The sequence below is a fragment of the Pseudonaja textilis genome, chromosome 3 (genome assembly GCF_049901715.1).
Source record: "Pseudonaja textilis isolate UNSWEBS1 chromosome 3, rPseTex1.2, whole genome shotgun sequence".
In the NCBI taxonomy this organism is placed as follows: domain Eukaryota; kingdom Metazoa; phylum Chordata; class Lepidosauria; order Squamata; family Elapidae; genus Pseudonaja; species Pseudonaja textilis.
Genome location: NC_141992.1, coordinates 49,067,916 through 49,091,403, shown reverse-complemented (window position 1 = coordinate 49,091,403; position 23,488 = coordinate 49,067,916). Strand labels below are relative to the sequence as shown.

The 23,488-nt window shown below is 39.6% G+C and overlaps 1 protein-coding gene across 1 annotated transcript in view; it reads right to left on the bottom strand.

The window, feature by feature from the left end:
- Positions 1 to 23,488, bottom strand: part of GRM4 (glutamate metabotropic receptor 4) — a 346,515-nt gene that overhangs the window by 120,407 nt on the left and 202,620 nt on the right. The window lies entirely within an intron of this gene.

The following is a 23,488-nucleotide window of genomic DNA, read 5'->3' as shown; positions in this document are numbered from 1 at the left end:
ATTTTCTTCAGTAGCAGTAAAAATTCCACAAGCCCAGAAGCAGACATGATGGAATGAAATGGAGAATAGCAATGGAAAAACACAAATATTATTCAGCTTCTGAGAAAAGTTGCATGTGGGTCAGTGTGACTTCTTTGCTAAAGGTGCCAGTGTGTGAAACCTTAGTACTTGTCGATGACTGCATTGTTTTGATAAGCTAAAGAATATTCACGGCATCACTGGCAATGCATCTTCTGCGCTGTTAAGTTTGGGTAATGAGAGGCTGGACCAGAGCATTAGTGCAACAAATACTTTATTATAACAATAAAGGACTGACCGTGCTTGCCAAGCCTGGAACTGGCTCGCAGCGATCAGCAACTGGTTGGACCCCGCAGCCTGCTTTTATAGCTGGCTGCTGGGGAGAACCAACCAATGAGCGAGGGGGAAAACCACCCCCGCAATGTGAACGGACCTGAGTGGGAACTCCTAGAGTTCCAGGGACATAACACCCCTTCCCCCCAGATGCGAACACGCATAGTCCTTGAGGTAGGCAGGAGGTTTATGCTGGCGCCCAGAACGGCGCAACTCTGGTGGGTTGTCTGTCAGTTCAGAGTCTGTAGGGGAAGGCAGCATCGGTAGAGTGTCACTAACACGCCCCTCTGTTCGGGTTGGCTCGGGACTCGTAGGGCTGGTCACTGGGGACATGCTCCCGTTGACTGGCTCGGACTGGTCAGCCATCTGGACGTCGCTGTCCATGTCCGGATTCCCTGGAACGGCTGCTGGTGTAAGCAGGTCACTGGGATTGACGCTGATGTGGGGTTGATGCTGAGGCCTCGCTCCGGTTTGTAATTCTGGGTCACTGCTGACGAGGGTGCTGTGACGCCTTCGCAGCTGGTCCAGGTGCCTTCTCCATATTCGGCCGTCCTCCAGTCTGACTCGATATGACCTGGGTCCGGTGATGGCCACGATCTCGCCCGGGATCCACAGAGGGTCTCCAGCGAAGTTCCTCGCGAATACGGGTTCCTGTAAGATAAAATGTCTAACCCCCGATGTGGAAGCGAGGGGAGAGTCAGGGCAGTAATGTGGGTGGAGTCTGTCCAATACAGTCCTCAGGCGCCTGCCCATCAGGAGCTCAGCTGGGGACTTATTGGTGACTGAGCACGGAGTTGAGTGCTGGCTCATCAGGAAACGCGAGAGTTTGTGGTGCCAGTCATCCTTGCTGAACCTAGCTAGGGCTTCTTTAGTGGTCCTGACGGCTCTTTCAGCCAATCCGTTACTGGCAGGATGAAATGGGGCCGTGAAAATGTGGCGGATGCCCAGGTTGGCAGCGAAACGGCTGAACTCGGCTGACGCGAACTGTGGGCCATTGTCAGAAACAATGGAGTCAGGCAGCCCGTGTGTTACAAACAGGCGAGTTAATACCTTGGTAATCGCTAGTGTGGTGGTCGTGGATAGTTGTGCCACATCAATCCATTTAGAGTAGGAGTCCACGACCACTAGGAACATTTTCCCATGCAATGGGCCGGCTAGGTCGATGTGAATTCTGGACCATGGAGCGCTGGCGCTTTCCCACGTAGTGGGGGTGGCAATAGGAGGAGATGGACGGGATTCCTGGCAGGGATTGCAGGAGCTTACCCATCTGATGATGTCCTCGTCGAGGCCCGGCCACCATACGTAGCTGCGTGCTAATGCCTTCATTCTGACGATGCCAAGGTGCCCCTCGTGCAACGCCTCCAGAACTCGGGTACGCAGTGAGGTCGGGATGACCACTCGAGTGCCCCACAGCAGACAGCCCTGCAAACTGGATAATTCCTGCAGGCGGGTCTTGAAAGGTGTAAGTTTGTTTTCAACATCACCGCCCGGCCACCCCCTCCTCACCCAGTCCAGTACCTGGGCGATCGTTTTGTCCGCTTTGGATTTATTGGCAATATCAAGGGCAGTGATTGGGAGGTCCAGTTGGGTGACTTCAAAAATGGCGTTGACCGGGGCAGGGTCTTCAGCTGGGGCAGGCAGGGGGCAGCGGCTGAGGGCGTCTGCGTGGGACAATGTTTTACCTGGGCGGTGCACGAGTCTATACGAGTATGCTGCTAGGAAAAGGGTCCATCTGGTCATTCTGGGGGACAGAATTTGAGGGGTCTGCTTGTCACCTGCTAGTAACCCTAAGAGTGGTTTGTGGTCCGTGACTAGCTCGAAAAAGTGGCCAAAGAGAAATTCGTGAAATTTCTTCACCGCTGCAACAGCTGCCAAGGCTTCTTTATCGATCTGACTGTAATTGCGCTCTGTTGCAGAGAGCGTCCTGGAAAAAAAAGCGATAGGGGCCTCGGAGCCGTTGGGGAGCCTGTGGCTTAAGACTGCCCCAATTCCGAAGGGAGATGCGTCTGCTGCTAGCACTAATGGAAGGTTGGGGTCGAACTGAATAAGGACCGCCTCTGACGTGAGTAGTGATTTGACGGCGCGAAAAGCGGAGTCTTCTTTGTGACCCCAGTGCCAAGGCGATTTTTATCCAACAGTCTGTGCAGGGGTTCTGCCACTGATGCTTTATGGGGCAGGAAGGACGTAAAGTTCAATAGCCCCAAGAAGGCCTGCAGTTCAGTTTTGGAGGTTGGAGTGGGTGCCTCGTGAATTGCCTTAACCTTGGACTCCAGGGGTGAATGCCTGAGGCGTCAATTTTATAACCCAGAAAGTCCACCTGTCTAGTGGCAATGGCACATTTTCTTTTTTTTAATTTGAGGCCATGCTGTCTGAACCTCTCTAATACTGCTCGAACTCTCTGGAAGAGTTGGGGTCTGTCCCTGGCCGAGACTAAGATGTCGTCAAGTAGGGTACTACACCAGGGAGGCCCTGCAAAATCCGCTCCATGAGGGATTGAAAAATGCCTGGGGCAACACTTACGCCAAATTGGAGATGCTTGCACTGGAAAGCACCCTGTGGGTGACAATGGTCTGGAGTTCCGCTGTTTGGTTGTCAACAGGGAACTGTTGATACGCTTGAGACATGTCCAATTTGGCAAAAATGCTGCCAGGTTCAAAAGTGTGTAATAAATGCTGAATGACGGGCACTGGGTAAGCGCTAACTTGTAAAAATTTATTAATTGTGGTCTTGTAGTCCGAGCAAATTCTCAGGCTACCGTCTTTTTGAGGGGTGTGACAATGGGCGTCTCCCATTTGGCGAAATCTGTTGGCTCAATGACCCCTTGTTTTAATAGTTTATCCAATTCTGCATCTAGTTTTGGCCGAATAGCGAATGGGACTCTACGTGGTTTTAGCCTGATTGGGACCGCCTGGGGGTCGACTGAGAATGAGATAGGGGTACCGTTATAACACCCCAGCTCATCGCTGAATACATCTGAGTAATCAGCGAATAAGGAGTCAGTGTCAGAGGTTGAGACAGCATGGACTCCTGTTAGCCCTAGGCCGAGATGGGGAAACCAATCGAGCCCCAAGAGTGTGGGGAGATTGCCGTTAACTACCACTAGAGGTAGGTGACCTTTGAAAGCTTTAAAATTGACAAGGAACTTGCCTCTGCCGATTACAGGAATGACCTTCCCTGGTAGTCCTTCAGGCTAAACTGGCACTTCTGGAGCCGGCTTGTTGATAGGCTGGGCTGTAGCCTCTTGAGGGTGCTCCACGAGATAATTGAGAGCGCTGACCCTGTGTCAACCTCCATGCGACACGGTTTACCTTCTAACAAAACGGAGAGAGAGATTTTACTAATGGTATGGCAAGTGTGCTTGGTATGGTGGTGAGTGCGACAGTTCAATACTTGCCTCTGAGGTCCCGAATGTGAGAAGGAAGGGTGCCTTTGTGCTGAGTTTTGAGAGGCTTGACAGACTCTCGCGATGTGCCCCCTTTTGTGGCAGATGTTGCAGGTGGCTCCTTTGAACTTGCAGGCGGCCCTCGGATGAGATCCACCACAGGATAGGCACAGGGTGATGTGCTTGGGTGGACTGATGTTTTCTTGCTTGGCTCCTACCTGCGGATGCCTGGCGTTGGTGAGGCGGTGGATGTCGGTTTCATCACTAGGGGCTTCCTCTGCTACCACTTCCTCGGAGTGGACTGGAACTGACGTTAGCTTGGAAGTTGGACCATGGATTTCGGTGGCTGAGTGTGCTGCCAGTTCTGCTGCCAGGGCCTCCTCGACGGCTTGTGCGAGGTTGAGGTCCTTCTTAGCGAGTAGGCGCCTTTGGAGGTGGAGGTCCTTGACCCCGCAGACTAGTTGATCGAGGAGCATGTCCTCCAGGTAGGTTCCAAACCCACAATGGAGAGCTGCGGTCCTGAGGGCGGCCATGTACTGGTTGATGGTCTCTTTGTCTGATTGCTTCCTCATACGGAAGGTGAATCGCCTGGCAATCTGTGAAGGTCTGGGAGAATAGTGGTTAGTAAGGATTTCTAACAGTTCAGACCATGGAACGTTTTTTAACTCATGTGGAGCCACGAGAGCTGTGGCAGTGTCAAAGACGATGGCTCCACAGTAGATCAGGAAATATGATTTTTTCCGGTGCTCCCCTGCATCAGCCAGCCCAATTGCGTCGATGTAATGGTTAAAGCGGTTCTTGTATGATTCCCACTTCTCCTCATCCGGTTTGAACGCTGGGAAGACTGGATTGGAATTCATAGTGAGGAAATCGGTTGTACAATCTGTGGATAAAATCTCTCTGGGGCAGCAGCAAAAGGTTTCTAGTGCCTGTGGCAGGCAAGTGATTTCAGCTCTGGAGAGGCTTTTTCACGATCCTCTCTCTCTCTCTGGGCTAAACACGAGGTTAGGCTGTCAGCCGTTGGCAGCGTTTTGAAATTCGCGCCTGCGTGGGCGTCAGTGACTAGACTTACAGCACCGCGCTGTACTTTTTAGGTTTGAAATTCAAATGACAGCCGTTTGAATTTCGCGCCTAAAACAACGAGCGGCTGTGGCTTGCAGCGCTTCACTTTTCCTGCTAACAAGCGGCTACAGACGCTTCTCACTTTCGTTACTGGCTGACCGCTTTCTCTGGCTGCGGATCAGCGTTCGCTTCTCGTTGCTTGCTGACCGCTTTCTCTGGCGGCGGATCAGCGTTCGCTCTCGTTGCTTGCTGGCCGCTCTCTCTGGCTGCGGATCAGCGCTGCTCTTATCACCGGCCGATCGCTCTCTCTGGCTGCGGATCGGCAGCTAGTGACTCAGCGGTTGCATTGTGCTTCTGGTAGCCATCCCATCCTCGTCGCCAGTGTTAAGTTTGGGTAATGAGAGGCTGGACCAGAGCATTAGTGCAACAAATACTTTATTATAACAATAAAGGACTGACCGTGCTTGCCAAGCCTGGAACTGGCTCGCAGCGATCAGCAACTGGTTGGACCCCGCAGCCTGCTTTTATAGCTGGCTGCTGGGGAGAACCAACCAATGAGCGAGGGGGAAAACCGCCCCCGCAATGTGAACGGACCTGAGTGGGAACTCCTAGAGTTCCAGGGACATAACATGCGCCTTTGGAAAAATAACAATCACAGTGACAGAGATGAGACACATCTATGGAGCAATAGAAAAACAATTACAGAGGCAAAGTGACCCTTACCATTGAAAGAATTTTGGACAGAAAGTGAGGGACAAAAGAAATCCTCATATCTGCCTCCAGAACTGCAATGACATATACTCTGAAATGAAGTGCTCCCATCTTCGAGCAATGTAAAAGCTAGAAATTCATTTTCAAAGGTTGGGCATTTAGAATGGTTAGGGATTATAGAATGGTTTCAGAGGTATGAGCTTAGATGGACTGAAGTGGATTTTCATGGCAAAGTGTAAATATGAGCTTCTAATTCAGATTACTCTCACGTACAGGTTTGTCAGTATCACCACTACGATGATTTCTTTATGTGCAGTTGTAATATTGTGTTCCCATTTCCATACAATTCCTTTCTTTATACTATACTACCTAGGTATATGGTGTGCTGTTTCTCTTATATTGTAGAACAGGGACAATCTGTTTTTAATTATTCCTGTACTGACCATTGTGTTATCCACAAACATCTAATTCAATGGTCCTTGTCAGTGTTTCTCTTTTATCTCCTGGAAAACAAATTCAAGCTTAGATTAATAGGCTCTATTCCACCAAAGTTTATGACCTTACAAATGTGTTAATCTTTAAGACATTCCTAAGGCTGTATGTTCTTTCTGCTGTTGCAAACTAACATGGCTACTTTTCTGGAATCCTTTAACATTCTTGATCTTCCCCCCAAGCTATTTGACAATGCATGGGCTGGTCATCTGTGACATTTGTCCATAAATAAAAGCAATAGCAAGGGAGGTTTTTTGTCAATCATTTGCTTGGGGATGGACACTGGCTAATATTTCCTCCTCTGTGTCTTATTTTAGCAGCACCTGCTGAAGGCTGCAAGCTTGATGCAGTCTTTAATAATCCAGAAGTGTGCTGACAGGAACACTTCATTAACAGGCCTCTGAAATCTAAATCCACCCCCACTCTTTGAAAATTTATAGCCCAACAGCACATCTAGTCACATTCTCCGAACTAATGTGCCTCTCAAGATCTCACTTAATAGAAACACAAGACTGCAGCAAAAAAAGTACAAATTTGTTTTTTGACCCATGACTACCAGAGACTAAAGTTTTTGATGAAACTCCTTCAAGCACATTTCTTGCAAATGCCAAAGCTGGAGACTTCCAAAATCTTTGTAGATGGTGAGAAGAAAGCTCAGAAAATCAGCTAGCCAGTTTGGCATAGTGCTTAAGATGCTGGACTAGAAACTGGAAGTCTGGGTTCTGCTCCTTTCTGAGTCATGAAAGCCTATGAGGTAGCATTGTATTAAGTTCTCTCTTGTGGTCCAAGTTCCAACCCATCTCACAGAGGTGTTATTAGTAAAACAGGAGATGGGGACATTATATACACTGCCTTGAGTTCTACAAATAAAGATGGGATGTAAATCTGTGTTTGTTGTTGTTTGCCTTTGTCATAAAGTAAGAAAATATGCTTAGTTGCTACCAAATAACATTGTTCCAACACTACAGAGAAGAGAAATGATTGTGTATTCTTGAGAAACTTTCAATTCCTGGACCAGAGATCACAAAGACTGGGAAAAATTTTGTTCAATTTACCTGGTGCACTTTAAATTGAATTTGGAAGGGGAGGGGGACCAATGCCTACAACCATACTCAGAGCATAAGCCCCAAAAAGAAGGAATGGGTGCTCAGAAATACATCAGTAGATGTATCAAGCAAACTTAAGAAGGGCAGAATTAAAGGACTTGGAAGTTTATACAGGAATGCATAGAATAAAGGGAACAAACAGGAAGAACTTGAAATCCTGGTATGGGTACTGGAAAAAATACATTGTTCTTGGGATTCTAAAACCTAATGAGAAGAAAATCATGATTAGAATATAGCATAGGAAAGAGCCTATAATTTGTTTAACAAAACAAAAAACAAAACAAAAGGGAAGTAGGAATATATTATAAGCAAAGAATCATACCATACCATATTGAAATTTGTGGCACCAAGGATGAAAACTCTGCCAAGAATATGTGACTAAAAACTAAGGGAGAAAAGAAGCAAAATTATACCAAGCATAATGCATAGGTGAAATTTTCACAAACCAGGTGGTTAAAACATCCAAGAAGTATGATACTGTGGCAATGGGGAATTTCATCAGCAATTGGGAATTCTGTAGGATATGTTTTACATGTTCTCTGGAATTCTAGTGTTTGTATTCTGAAAAAAGTAATTGCATATATGTTTGTGTGAAATAAAAAAACAACTATGGATAGGATGTAGATATATTCACATGCTGGCCTTCTTGTAGTTAAAGAACTGCAATAACCCTACTCTCCAGCTCTCCTTTGAATTAATTTCTAAAGCAAACACTAAATGAAAACTAATAGACAAATACATAGGAGAATTTCTCTATTTGGCACTGAGCAGAAAGAACAAAGAATTTTTAAAAGCCAATGAGGATTGAGCATATATGACTTATACATGAACCAAGGTAAAAATCAGGTCAGAGGGGGTGAATGGAATAATGGAAACAACAGAAATACTTTCTGCCAAATTTAACTGTAACTATATTTATTTCTCATATGAAGACGTTTCTGAAGGCACCAGGCTTTATTGGTGTTACAAAAGTCATGTTCATCTGATAGTCTAAACATGCAACATTGCTACCACTCAGGAACCATATCTTTCTACCATAATATGAAATCTTTTGTAAGAGAAACAAACTTGAACATACTAAGCTTATAACAGTGATGATCATTTATCATATTATAGTTATTTTAAAATTCTACAGGTAGTTCTCGATTTAGAACAGTGATCATTTAAAGTTACAATGGCATTGAAAAAAGTAACTTATGACTGTTTTTCACTCTTATGACGCTTATGTTGATGGACACAGGAAAAAGGCTGAGTTGCATAATGTTTATTTTCCAAAAGGGCAAAGGGTCCAATGCAGAGGTGGTATTCAGTAGGTTCTGACCGGTTCTGGAGAACTGGTAGCAGAAATTTTGAGTAATTCAGAGAATTATACCACCTCTGACTAGAGATTTTACAATATCCTTTCCCTGCCATGCCCACCAAGCCACGCCCACAGAACCAGTAGTAAGAAAATGTGAATCCCACCACTGGTCCAATGTATCAGAAATCACATTATGGGTAGTAGAACAGAAATTTAGAATTGGTAAGTGAGAATATCTAGGTGCTTTAAATGAAATCAAGTCTTTGGAAACAGATGGATTTGATTTCAGAGTGCTAAAGGAAACGGTGGATATAATCTCAGAACATAGAGAACTATAAACTCTTACTGCTTTGTTGACAGAGCATCAATTCCCAGTTCCTTGTGCACGAGAGCGGGCCTTCTGAAACAGTTAATACTGAATATCCCTTCATTTTCAAATCCTATTCAAAAATCACAGCACAATACCTCTTTCTGACTGACTATGGAGACCCCTAGGAATTATGTATTTAACATTTTAAAACTCTTTTCAACCTTAACTCTAAAAATACAAACATGAAATGCATCAATTAAAAAAAATATAAACAAAGTATCAACACCACAAAAACTCAGCAGACAAGTTAGTGGGCAAGGGGGATCCTGCTCAAAGCTCCATCACCAAAAGTCTCTTTTCCTCAGCTATTGCCTCCTAATCTTCCATGTTGGTGGTACCCAGGGAAAACGGGTTTGAATGATTATTTTAACTATTTTTTTTCAATCATAAAACGAGCAATAGTAGTTGCAGAATGCCTGGTATTTATGTAATTTAAAAATACCAAGCTTCAGATACAGAACTTTTGAACTGAGTCACAGGCTTGATTGAAATCATGACTGTAAGCCTGGAAAATTGCTACTTGTCTCTATAGACTAAAGATGGGCAGAACCTAGCAATGACAGACGTCAGAATCAGTGCCATAGTTTCAAACATTTTCAGGCAGTAAACCTGCAAAAACTGTAATGCCCATTCTTAAAGAGACTTAAAAAAAATAAACCTCAACTTCTTCAAAGTGAATGGGGGGGGAGAGAAAGGAAAATGCTAAGTATACCCATAAATGCAATGGAGTCCCCAGCTACCCGAGTCCTTGCTGTAATAAAACATTGAGTGTAGTGCAGATGTTTGTCCATTTTTGCTTGATGTCAAGCATGCACAAAATCCTTTTGACTGCATTGTCCAAAGTGGATAAGGATAAGGTTAAAAAGTACATTTTATTTTAATTAAATTAACATTTAAGTATGCACTAGTCAGTTTTGGTAGTGAGTTACTTCCTAGTTCCCATTTAAAAATACACATACTGCTTTAAGATATACTATATCATGAGTCAACATCTGAAAATCTACTGCTTGAGTTCAAGGGCCTTGGTAGTCTGGGGGTTTTGGATTAAAAATTTGTTTTAGTTGTTCATCACATCCACCTGAATTTATGGGCATACAAATGTGAAAAATATGTGGGGAACGTATCTTCTGCTATGAATCATAAACACCAAAAGGGAATAGTCATTTAAACTAAGAAATGTGATTGTTGCAATTATGTAAATGCAACCTAATTAACTTCTTTCCCTGTTCCTTCAAAATCATACCTCCCCCTGGAAATTGTATATTTATTCTTATTTATTTTCATGCAGTCAAATTTTACATTTTTTCTCACCCATGTAAAATCACTAGATTGGATAATATTTGCAAACTGAATTTATTTTAAATGTGTATGCATCTAAGTTCAGTTTTATGCCACTCCCATTGACAATGACTCTGAGTTTATATACTTTAGTACAAAAATTGGGCTAAAATAAAAATAAAATATGTTTTTAAAATATGTTTATTTTTATCCCAATTTACTTAATGAAGAAGAAAGGAACACGTAAATTTCCATTCATCTGGCCTTCTTATATACAAATCATTAGAAAGATTATGTTTCTCCATCTTACTTCTAGCTCCTTATAAACTTTATACCAAACAGTATATTTTATAAACTATGTTGAATTTACTACACATCTCCAAGTAAGATTAGGAAAGACTCTAAAAGAGATGCTGCCTGATGGTCTGGATGTTCCAGGGGCTGACAGTTTTCTATAAAGGTGTTTCAGATTTTTACCTCACTTTTTAACTTCTACTGTCCAGTCATTTGGGTTTTCACCCTTTCTGGTGCCTACTACAGCATTTTACAAAGTAATTATTTCTCAAATCACTGTACTTGGTTCCCAATGATACAAAAATTGTAAGATACAAATAACATATCAGAACTATGTCTTCCAATTTGGAACAAATCATTCACTATGTTGTAGTGTTTCATGGGTATCAAAAGAATCAAGATTACAGTTGTATCACAAATGGAGTGTAACTACAATTGGGCAGTCACAACCATCATCTGAATTTTTTTAAAAATTAATCTGTTCCCCAATGTAGTAGTAGGTTTTCATGACTCCAAAAGGACCAGAACTCATAGTCTTCCTAGTACTAATCAATCTGGCCCTGCATAGAGCTTTTTTATTTTCAAGATCAACTAAATTGGCCATGTGATGCCTCTTGTTTTTCCTTCCTGCCCTTTTCCCATCTTTTCTTCCTTTCTGTGATACTACAAGATGCTACAAGTCATTCTGATGGATTTTACTTATTTATCCAGCTTTTTAGAATTTTACATTATTAATTCTCCTTCTGTTTCTCCTTCAAATACTGCAAATTGCCACAACCTCCAGGCCTCATAATCTTTCCTTCAGATCTTGTCCTTATTTAGCTGTGCTGTGAAGCAACTAGGCCTGAATGCTGGAAAATAGCTGGGACTAACGTCACAATTGTTTTGAAATGAGTCATCCTTTTTTAGAATAGAAACAGGTCATCTTTGGAACATGGGGAAAATCTTGCAGAACAATACACCTTTTTCCTATATAGAGGAGGAGGGATATGAACTTAGAAATTAAACACAGTAGCTGAGAAAATGGCCTATTGTAATTTTTTTCTACCCAACTGCCTTCAGTTGAGGACCTGTATACTGCAGGAGTCAAAAAGAGAGCTGTGAAAATATTTACAGACCCCTCACATCCCGTACATAAACTGTTTCAACTCCTTCCCTCAAAACGACGCTATAGAGCACTGCACACCAGAACAACTAGACACAAGAACAGTTTTTTTTCCCAAAAGCCATCACTCTGCTAAACAAATAATTCGCTCAACACTATTCAACTATTTACAAAGTGTACACTACTATTACTGTTAATCTTCTCATCACTCCTTATCATCCATCCCCTCCTACTTGTGATTGTAGGACTGTAACTTTGTTGCTTGTATCCGTACGATTTATATTGACTGTTTCGTAGTATGATTTGATTGTTGATTGTACCCTATGGCTATAATTAAGTGTTGTACGTTATGATTTTTGATTCTTAATGAATATACATTTTCTTTATGTATACTGAGAGTATTTACACCAAGACAAATTCCTTGTGTGTCCAATCACCCTTGGCCAATAAAGTATTCTATCTATCTATTCTATTCTCTACCTGCTCTTATTGTCCACTCATATCTCAATCACATGAATGAGAAGTGATCCGTGAAAAGGACACTCATTTCTCATTTCTGTCTCTTCAAGCTATATTTACTCATATCCAACTACAGTACAAAGTACAAGATAACTTTCCTGTCCCTTCCTGTGTTACTTAGCAGCCCAAAAGAAATTTTGCACATTAAAAAACCGAGGAAGGACAATTTTGTGGGTCTTACCTGGATATTCTAGGTCAATGTTTCTTAAATGCTCCCCCCACCATCCAGGAACCCTTCTTGCTTTTAAAAATATGGAGGATCCCAAAAGAGATTTCTTTGTATGGGTTACATTTACAATATTTATCTTTACCATATTAGCCATATTTGCTATATTAAAAATTAATATGCTGCTATGATGACTCATGACTGTTTGATGGGATTTTTAATACTGTATTATTTTCCAACTTAGTCTGGCAAATAATTGTGATTTTGTGGTACCTGATAGAATCTTGGGGGCGGTTCAGGGGTGCTAGGATCACACTTTAAGAAATACTGATCTACATGTCATCTGAAGCCTGACGGCATCAGGATTTATTGGTATTACAAAAGTAATTGCATATATGTTTGTGTGAAATAAAAAAACAACTATGGATAGGATGTAGATATATTCACATGCTGGCCTTCTTGTAGTTAAAGAACTGCAATAACCCTACTCTCCAGCTCTCCTTTGAATTAATTTCTAAAGCAAACACTAAATGAAAACTAATAGAAAAATACACAGGAGAATTTCTCTATTTGGCACTGAGCAGAAATAACAAAGAATTTTTAAAAGCCAATGAGGATTGAGCATATATGACTTATACATGAACCAAAGTAAAAATCAGGTCAGAGGGGGTGAATGGAAACAACAGAAATACTTTCTGCCAAATTTAACTGTAACTATATTTATTTCTCATATGAAGACACTTCTGAAGGCACCAGGCTTTATTGGTGTTACAAAAGTCATGTTCATCTGATAGTCTAAACATGCAACATTGCTACCACTCAGGAACCATATCTTTCTACCATAACATGAAATCTTTTGTAAGAGAAACAAACTTGAACATAATAAGCTTAAAACAATGATGATCATTTTAAAGTTATTTTAAAATTCTACAGGTAGTCCTTGATTTAGAAGAGTGATCACTTAAAGTTACAATGGCATTGAAAAAAGTAACTTATGACTGTTTTTCACTCTTATGACCATTACAGTATCCCTATCAGTGGTAGGATTCAATTTTTTTTGCTACCGGTTCTGTGGGCATGGCTTGGTTGGTGTGGCAGCTGAAGGATACTGTAAAATGTCCAGTCAGAGGTGGTGTTTGCCGGTTCTCCGAACTACTCAAAATTTCTGCTACCGGTTCTCCAGAACTGGTCAGATGCTGCTGAATACTACCTCTGATCCCCATGGTGAATTCAGACACTTGGCAACTGATTCGTGTTTATAACAGTTGAAGTGTCCCAGGATCATGTGATCACTTTTTGTAACTTTTTGACAAGCAAAGTCAATGGGGAAGCCAGATTCACTTAATCGTCTTGTAACTAATTTATCAACTGCAGTGATTCACTTAACAACTATGGCAAGAAAGGTTGTAAATTGGGGCAAAACTCACTTAACGAGTGACTCAGCCACAGAAATGTTGGGCTCAACTGTTATCGTAAGTTGAGGACTACCTGTACTCTATCAGAAGTTAGGGGTTAGGAAGTACAATTGCATAGTTTGTAAAGAGTTAGAACAAATGTCAGTGCTTTGGATTAGGTGCTTTACGTTTGTCTAACAACATTGCGAGCTGAAATTACTTGCTTTCAAGGAACACATAGCCATAAAATAAAGTAAAAGCTAAACCTGCTTCTTTCCTCTGTTAAAATTAACATATTTACTTGTGACTTTCTTTTCTTTTCTTTTTTTTTGTAAATTTTATTTGAGTTTTCACAAAAAGAAAAGAAATACAATTAAAACATCTTTTTTGAAAGCAGCATAATCCCGGGTTACATTTCTTCGTACAGACACAAATTCAGGTTCATGCTCATTTTTATATTCTATTCCATATCTTATTACTATTTTACTTTTTCTACATGGCTTCTCCCCTCTTTTAATTTCCTCAATTTTATTTTATTTATTTCATCTCAATTCAAATCATTATATTTATATTTTTTGTCTGTCCTGTTTCAATTATCTATTATCTTTTCTCATTAAACAAAATTTTTCCTGTAGTTACTGATTGGAGTATGACACCTTTATATCTTTCACCTAAAGTTATAACACTCAATATAATACATAACTTCCATTTGTATTCTGCTTGGTACATTCTTAAACTACTCACAGTATTCTTGAACAAAAAAAGAAAAGAAAAAATTATAAATGTATATAATTAAAACAACATTTCATTCCAATTCAATTTTATCATTAATATTAATATTCATTACAGTCTTAACATTTTTCACGTTACTTTTCAATTAAATATCATACGTCTATGGGAACAATTATAAACTTTCTATAGTCAATTCCCCCTCTCTTCACTTATATTTTAAATCATTGACTAATTAAAATGCTCCCATTCCTTCCTAATTCAATTTTCTCATTTATTTTATTTCATTTACTTTATTCACAAACATTTCACTAAGTTACACTAACCATTCTATCCCTCATTCTAATCATGTGTTGTTTCCAATTTTCTAGAGTTATTTCTATTACAAATATAACAACACAATCTCATGTACCTTTATAGAATCCCCCTTTCAATTAGATTTTCACCCATTATCTCTAAATAGGTCCTGTTTCTTGCTCTGGACCTTTGTAACTTCTTTTCCTTTCCTTCTTCCCTCTCTTCTTCTCTCTCCCCTTTTTACCCCTTTGTCTCTCTACCTCTGTTTCCCTCTTCTGTATTCCCCTTTTCTGTTGCTTTCCAGTATTATACTTATTTTTCACATTATTTTTCTTTTCTTTGGTTCTTTTTTTAAGTCTTAAATTCTCCATCCTCTTTCCCCCCCTTTCCTTTTTCTTCCCCACATAGAGTTACTTGTTCATTAAAGATGGCTTCTTCTTTGTCCCAGTCTTCTTGTTTTGCAGTCTTTTCTTGTTGTTTCTCATAGTTCCAAATCTCCATTTCTAAGAACTGAAAAACAAAGCCAAAAGAACCCTTCCCTTCTTGTGCATCTTCTTTGTACTTTTAAAGTTCCATTTTCAATTCATCCAAAAGTGATGCCATTGTAGAAATTTTTAAACAACCACCCGATTGATTTTAGTCATTCAAATATAATAACCAAAAATCCAAAAGTCACCAAGTAATCCAAATACATACAAGCTGTTTCTTTTTGCTCTTTCTTTTTTTTTCCACTTTCTCTTCCTGGGGTTACTATTTAGTTGCAAAGTTTCAGTTAAAATGTATCTTTTAGAAATCTTATTGAAATTTTACTTTAGATTCTTTTAAAGTCCAGGCAGTCTCCTCCCTCTTCCAGATCCTGCCTTTATTCTTTTTCTTTCCCTTCCTGCTTGTAGAAGAAAAAAATTTTAATGTCCAGAAATCTTTATTGTCCCTTTGGCATTTAGTTATATTTTCAGCTTAATTGCCTATTGATGCCAAAGTGGATTTTTCCAATTTCTTATTCTTAATTGTCAATATAAGGAAGGAGAGAGAAGGGGGGGAAAGCCAAACCTTTCCCTTTTCACTTTCTTTCGCTGCTTCCAACTCTTCTTTGGGAGCGATATTATTTCTTGTAAAATTTAAATTCCAGGGTACCTTAGTTGTTGCTTTTTCAACTTAGCCCGGTCAGCCAAAACTTTCACTTCTTATCTTCCTCCTGCACATTCTTTTCCAGTTGAGTTCTTCTTTGAGGTGGCCATTTCTGACCACTGCTCCTACCACCTTCAGGAAAGGGAGTAATAGCCAGCTGAGGAGGAGAGATGCAGCTCCCCTCGACCCTGCTGGTGGTCTCCCCCCTCTTCACCACCTCTACGGGGTGGCTTAGCCCCAATACCAGCCGGCTCGGGGCACTCCAGTGGCGAGCCCAGGCAGAAACCGCACATGATCGCGGATTCCTGTCTGTCGCCAAAGCCCTTCAAACCAGAAGTCTATTTCCTTGTGACTTTCTGAAGAATTGCTTAAGTAAAAGTATTGCTTAAGAAAAAAAAGTACTTGGAACTGACATAATTATATACACAAGCAAATGCAAGCCTTGTTTGGTCTCATACTAATTTATTTCCTCCAATCATATGAGCTATAAGTTCGATTTTATTGAAATGGTGGGGGGAGGGGAGTCATGGTTTTGGCCACATCAGTCCTTTGTGTATTAAATACTATAGAAATTAGCATTGCCACCTAATCAACCCTTTGGATCAGAAATGGATACAGGATGAACAAGTATGGAGAAATATAAGCATGTATATCACACTTTGCTCCAGCTAACTTGTGCTAATTCATATCTAACGTTTAAGGGTATTATTCTCTGACAGACAATAAAATTCTGGAATCTACTGGATTATTTAAATGTAGATTATTCAATACATCCTCAAGTGAATGTGGCAAGTTTATTGGGTATCATTGTAACTCAATGTTCAGATCTCAGCAGAACCCAAAATCACTCCAGTAACATTTATGATGAGCCAAGTTCAGGCAGCCCAATAAAAGTTCAACAGTGCATTTCCTAAGCACAAAATTCATATTGCATAGGACAGCAGATTTATTCATTGTCTCCAGATGACAGAATTTATGTTTTAGATGAATTCTGGACAATGACTATTATTACCATCTGCCAATGTCACCAAAATCAATTACTTCGAAGACTTCTAACTAGAACAAGCTTTTTAAAAGGAAAAAAAATCCTCAAAAGCAAGATAAACAAATGATTAGGAGGACGAAGTATTGGAATTCAAATCACATTCTTTTAATAAACATTGAATATATTAAAACAAATATTGAGTGTGGCAAAAATCTTGTGATGTAATACATTAATGAAATTACATTAACCTATCTTCATAAATAGTTTGTATGATCCCTAAGTTGTTCAATCAAGATCTGGTAATAACTTAACTAATTGGGGAGCGGGGATTTTTCTCCTATCCAGGAAAACTCACCTCTCTTGTAATCATCATCTTTAATTTCATGTACCCAAAATGCTCTATAAACCTATTTAGACCTTGCAAACAGAAGTAAGGAAAGAAGAGAGGCTACATCTCTAAAAACAATATGTAATCAATTTCCCACTGCCACAGAGTACAGTAGTAACATTTCCTATGCGGTAGGAAGACCCACCTTACCCATCCACCCTCACTAGCTATACCAGAAGAAGAGTTTGGAGATGAACAGCATTCATAAAAGCTTACAAATTTCCTCAGTTGCCATCATGCAGGAAATTGAAATACTATGAGTTATGGCTGCTATGATTTCCAAAGCCATACCGAAGCTACAACAGAACGTAGTGCACAAAAGTGTTGGCATTGGGTGAATGGGAAGGGGGTTACATTGATAACTTTTGCTTTTCTTTCTCCCTTCTCTCTCTAACCTGATGATGCAGAGAAAGGAGAGCTAGCTAAGGCACTTTGCTAGATTACTTTGAGAAGCAGAACACCTACAAAGATTCCTGATAGTTCTGACTTTCTTTACACCATTTAAGAAAATAAACAGAATCACAGTCCAATCCTCTATATAGTGTAGTGTCTGCTAAGGCAGTGGCCCCCAACCTTTTGGGCATCAGGGGCCAGTTTCATGGCAACAGGTTTTTCTGCAGACAGGAAGGAGAGTGGTTTCGTATGCTGCCTGCATCCCACAGATAGGGCTTTGCTTGTTTGCATGCTTGTTTGCTTGTTCTGGCATGCTGTGGATCAGTGCTTGTCCATGCTCCATGCAGAACCATGTGCTAAGGCATTGCTTACATAAGGTTTTCCAGTCTCTGTTTAAAACCTCCAATGAAAGGAAACATCAACCATACGAACAGGAAGTTCTTTCTGAACTACATTTCTGTATCTTCCATCTCTCATTTCTGATCCTGTGAGTGACAGAATACAAGTCCAGCCCCTCCTCTACATAACATCCCCTTTGCTATCTCCCCTCACTCTTTTCTTCTGCAAGCTAAACATGAAGAATTGAATTACTCCTGACAGGACTTTGTTTTCAGTCCCCTCATTATTCTCCTAGCTCTCCTCTGAATATGTTCATGTTCATCAATGTCCTTTATACATTAGGGTGCTCAGAACTGGATAAAGTATTTCAAGTGGGCCTGATCAAGATACAGTATACTCAGACTGTTATTTCCGGTGATATAAACTCCCAATCCTTATTAATACATCCCAAAATACCATTTAGCTTTTTAGCAATTACATCACATCTTCAGCTTTTAACCTATGAAAACCTTTCTCCATAAGCAAGGATTGTCAATGAGTTGACAATTTCCTCCATCCTATGTTTAATACTATCTCGATCTTTTTGGACTTTCTCTTCCAAAGCCCTAGTTCTATGTTAATCCAGATTTAATACTCATCCTTTTAGTTAGTTCATTAAGAAAATGTGAAAGCACGGAGTTCAGGAAACTATACTTCATTCAATACCATTTCCTAATCTGATGTGGAGCCTTTTTTGAGTGCAGTTATTCATTCTGTTATGAATCCAGCTAACAAGTGCATAATTTACTCCATATTTCAGCATTATACAAATGACAATATCATCAGAAATTTTGTCAAATGTGTCATAAAGTGAACATAACCTATATCCATAGCATTCCCTTGACCACTCTCAAAAGAAGAGGAGGAGAAGGAGAAAAAGAGAAGGGAAGAAGGAGAAGAAGGAAAAGGAAAGAAGGAGAAAGAGAAAGAAAAGGAGAAAGAGAAAAGATGGTCTGGCATGGCTTGTGACAAACCCATCCTGGTTCTAATTAATCGTTGCAATTCTATCCAAGGATTCCTTCAGCACTTTTGGGTGTATTAATCTATCTTGGAAGCTAGATTCATTTAAAATAACCAAGTGTTGGGTGCTTTTCCCCCTTCTGCTTTTATGTCTTCAGCTGAAGCTCCCTTGTTCCATTAGCATAAAGCTCCTCTGAGAGAAGAGTTAAGATATTAAGCCTTTTTACCATTGTCCATTACCAATTCATCCCTTTCTCCTTGACTTGATTCAAGGATCTTCAGCTTCCTTGCTTTTCTTGTTGTTACTAATGCACACAAACAACACTTTTTTGTTATTTTCAGCATTTAAAAAGTTCATTCACTCACATGGGTTCTGGCAAGCATTGTATATATTTCTTTGATTATTCACTCCCCTTTTTACATTTCCTATACATATCCCTTTCTCTTTTCAGCATTTTTTTTAAAAAACAATGTGTACATCTACTCTGGTCTGCTTAGATATCTCTTATTTTTTTTCTTCTAGAAAGGAATGCATGCAAACCATTCCTAGCCATTTTCCTCCTACAGGTTCTAATATTTCAAGCCATTAGATCTGATTTACTTTTCATCTATTGTTCAGAAAACCAATATATACATCTGACTCATCTTTATTCTTTCACCCTTGATATCATAAACTCAAGGATAACATGATCACTTTTTTCCAATGTCCCAGTCATTTTCAGTTCTTCAACCAATTCCTTCTTATTGTTCCTTCTTGTTCCTTCTGTGAGCAAAAAAAAAAAGTCAAGAATTTCTTGGGGCCTATGACTTTTGACAGAATTACATTTCCAGAAGTTATCTACCATGTCACTATTGCATGCCTTTTGAAAAGTCTGGTTGTACGATACAGAAAGTTCTCACTCATATCTTCAACCTGTTCAGGCAGTCTATATTAAATAACCTTTCACAACAATATCAACTGTGATTTCTCTGTTCTTTTATTGTTATCCAAACATGCTCAATAGAATTTCCATATGCCACATTGTAAATTTCCATTTTCTTTATGTACAACACATGTCATCTTGTTCTGTTCAGTACGTTCCTTCTAAACAAGTTGTAGCCTTCCAGGGTTATGTTCCAATCATGATTCCAAGCAGGTTTCTGTGATGCCTGTGACATGATACTTTTTTTGCTATGTTAGAATATTAAGTTCTTCTTGTTCCTTTCCCATACTCTATGCTTTGGTATAGAAACACCTGAGACTGTGAGTAATATTTTATGCCAATTGCAAAGCCCCCTGTACTTCACCTTTGTCTCATAGATAGCTTATTCAAATATGATCTCTTGCCAAGTTCCTCCTTTTCTTCTAATTTAATGGCCCTAGCTGAGATTGGTGAGGCACCTGCCAAACATGTCCTGCCCAGTCTTTATGAAATATAATAATTCTTGTACTAGAATTTGTTCACATAGGTATTGCAATCCTGAGAAAATCAAATTATTTTTGACTGCATCATCTACACATAAAGAAGGCTGTCCCTCTCTTCTGATGCCATAACCAACTGGAAGAACCAAAAAAAGTACTTGCATTCCCAATTCCTTTACCTTTCTTCCCAGAGCCTCATAGATTATGGAGTTCTTTTTATGGCAGTGTCATGAACCAGTGAGGAAGAGCTAGTTATCAGTGGATTTGTATACCCATAGCAATCTATATGTCATAGTCTGTATGAGAACACCTGGTAGAAACAACTTCATCAAGCAATGTCATATCAAGTCTGCACACCACATACTTCTCTTAGCAGAAAATTACCTATCTTCACAATGCTACACTTTTTCATCAAAGTGGAACCTCAGTATGTTTCACACTGTTCCATGAAGCCAGAATTGAATAGGTTTGCTTAAGAGCCTAGAGTGTCTTTTATAGCAAAACTACCATAACCACTATGTGTTTCTTGAACCTCTTGCTATGACTTCCTCTTTGTGTTCTCTGAAGTTTACTTCCTTCTCTGGCCCTCTTGAGAAGCTTGATTCCTGTTCTTCAAGGATTTATCTCATTATCTGCTATATGCAGTATATAAACTGTCTCTTCAACTACATTTTCCTATTTCTATAATACAAACATAGTTATCTGAGTTATCTTCATAAAGATAAACTTGCACACAATGGGCACACAAAGCTTTGTTTACTCTCCATGCTATTTAGAGTTTCTTGGTATTATGTATTGAGGAATGAGAGACCAAACCAGAGCATTCACAAGTAAAGGCTTTATTCAACAGAATAAAGGGCTGTCGCGTCTGCATACTAACAAGCAGACATGCTCCAGCGAACAGCGACTGGCTCGACCTAGCAGCCGGCTTTTATAGCCGACTGTCGAAGGGAGCCAGCCAATGGGAGCTGTAAACGCCCCCGCAGTATAGATGGACTTGATTGGGAACTTCGGTTAGTTCCAAGGACATAACACTTGGAATCTCCCATTCACATTCCCACAAACTTTCCTGACAAATATCCTTGTTTGCTCAATCAGCAAATGAGTTCCTGCTTTGTCTCGGAACCACAATCCAATTCAGTTCAATATTTATGAATGTTACTACTGCAAACCTTTTTTTAGAATCATAGTTTGTATTCACTTTTGTCCACTTTCACACAAGTAACTAAGTAATAGATTGCTTAGAATACTTGATCTGCTTTTTAAAAATAAGTTAGATTTTCTTAGGGTGACTAGATTTAATAAATGAATAATCACTATTTACTCATGCTGTCTTACTCCATCACCCTAATGGTAGCTCAGGTTTGGAATTAAATTTATGGCATACATAAAACACCAACACTGATATCTAGGTAATTTATGCCCTACAGCTGTATCACAAAGCAAATTTTCAGGGACAAATAAATAAATGTACCACAAGAGTTTCATACAATTATTCATAATCTAACATCTTCCAAATGTTTTTGGCATGGTTACTACCAGCATTCTCACGCAACATGAGAAAAGCTTATAAATCCAATAAGTTCTCTTATCTGTCCCAAGACTTCTCAGACATCATGTACTATCAAGACTGCAGCTGCATCCCCATAAAAAAAAAAATCCATGCCAGACCTAAACCTTATTAAAAACAACAGATTATACTATTTATTTTTACTTTTTAAATATCTTCTCTATTCTATCTGTACTTTTTCTGATTATTCTTAATCCTTCCGTATGTCCAGTTTCCAATATGCAGTTCCCAGTGCATCAGGAAAAAAACTTTCAAGATTGTTCATTATTGATTTAAACAGTGTCTGTTCAAAGATATACTGGATGCCTAAGCCATATTGACTGATGGCACTCCAATGTGAAGATTTTCATCTACAATGATTTAGAAGGAGAGACAGTGTTGGCACCTCCTAAGCGTTGGCATCTAGGCCAATGTCTTCTCATCCTTAGCCTAAAACTGACCCTGGATTTAATTCATTTTGCAGCTCTTTCTATTTAATCTTGCTAGTATTATTGTCCATGTTTGTTCCAGGATTAGTAACAGTGCATTTAATGCTATATGGAAAATATCAGGTTGCAGATCTGGTTTTGATCTTTTAAAACATGAAAAAGCTTACACATTGAGATACCATTGGAATAGCTAGTAAATTCTTTCATGCATAAACTGGAATATTTGTCATATTATGTATCTTGAGCTATTTTAGTTCTGATGAAGCCAAAGCTGCATTTTTAAAACTTGTAAATTTAAATTTCAGATGTCATATTTGTTAAAGATCTTAGGAGATTTAATTCTTGCTCTTAAAACAATAGCCTAACTTTATAAGTAGGGGAAAAAGTAGATGAAATAAGTGCTGTTTATTTGCCTGATTTTTTGAAAAATGGGCTTGAATATCCTGTTTTTTTTAAAGTAAAAGCTGGTTTTTAAAACATATGAAACTATTCTCAAGAATTAAAATATGGTTAATAGTTTCATGTCAAATACTGTATTTGGCATCTTATGCTGGCACCTCAGAGTTGGTGAGTTAAAAATCTTCAAGATAGTAGACTAATTGCTACTTATCAAGGATGTATATGTTTTTCTTGGCTGTGTCCCTAGTATTTGGTATTTATCAAGACATTGAAAGATGTGGCCTTTTCGTGCAGCCGTAGGTGGGCCAAAAGAATTACAATGCAACATTAGAAGGACAAACCTAGAAATGTAGCAGCAGACTAGCAATGAATTGTTGATAAAGGGAATTTGTCAACATTTGAATTACTAATTTTTTAACAGAAGGATAAGGAAAAGGATTTTCAAGTAACATAATAAATGCTGGGGAGAGATGTTTTGTTTATGATATAAATGTCCAGAGTTTTTTTAATTATATTTCCTTTTCTCGCTTTCTTATACAAAGTATAATCACTAAAGAGAAAGTGACAATTCGTTTAATATAGTTTTAATGGTCTGTCACTTGGTTGTACTCACAATGGATACTAATCAATGTTTTGCATTGCCAGTTGATTGTATGTCCTTTACTTTCACACGTGCTTCAGTGCATTCTGCTTGGCAGTTTATGAAGGATGCTAAGCAAACCTGTTTTATTTTGGCTTGCTAGGGTTTGGGGGGGAAGAGAGAAAGAGAGAGGGAGGGAGGGAGAGGGAGAGAGAGATTGATTTAAATTCCGATGCTTGTCTGGTTCTCAAATCTATCTAGAACAAAGGAAGGCTTGATGTCCACTTTGTTTTTATTGCATCTGAGGCCAAAATCAAATGA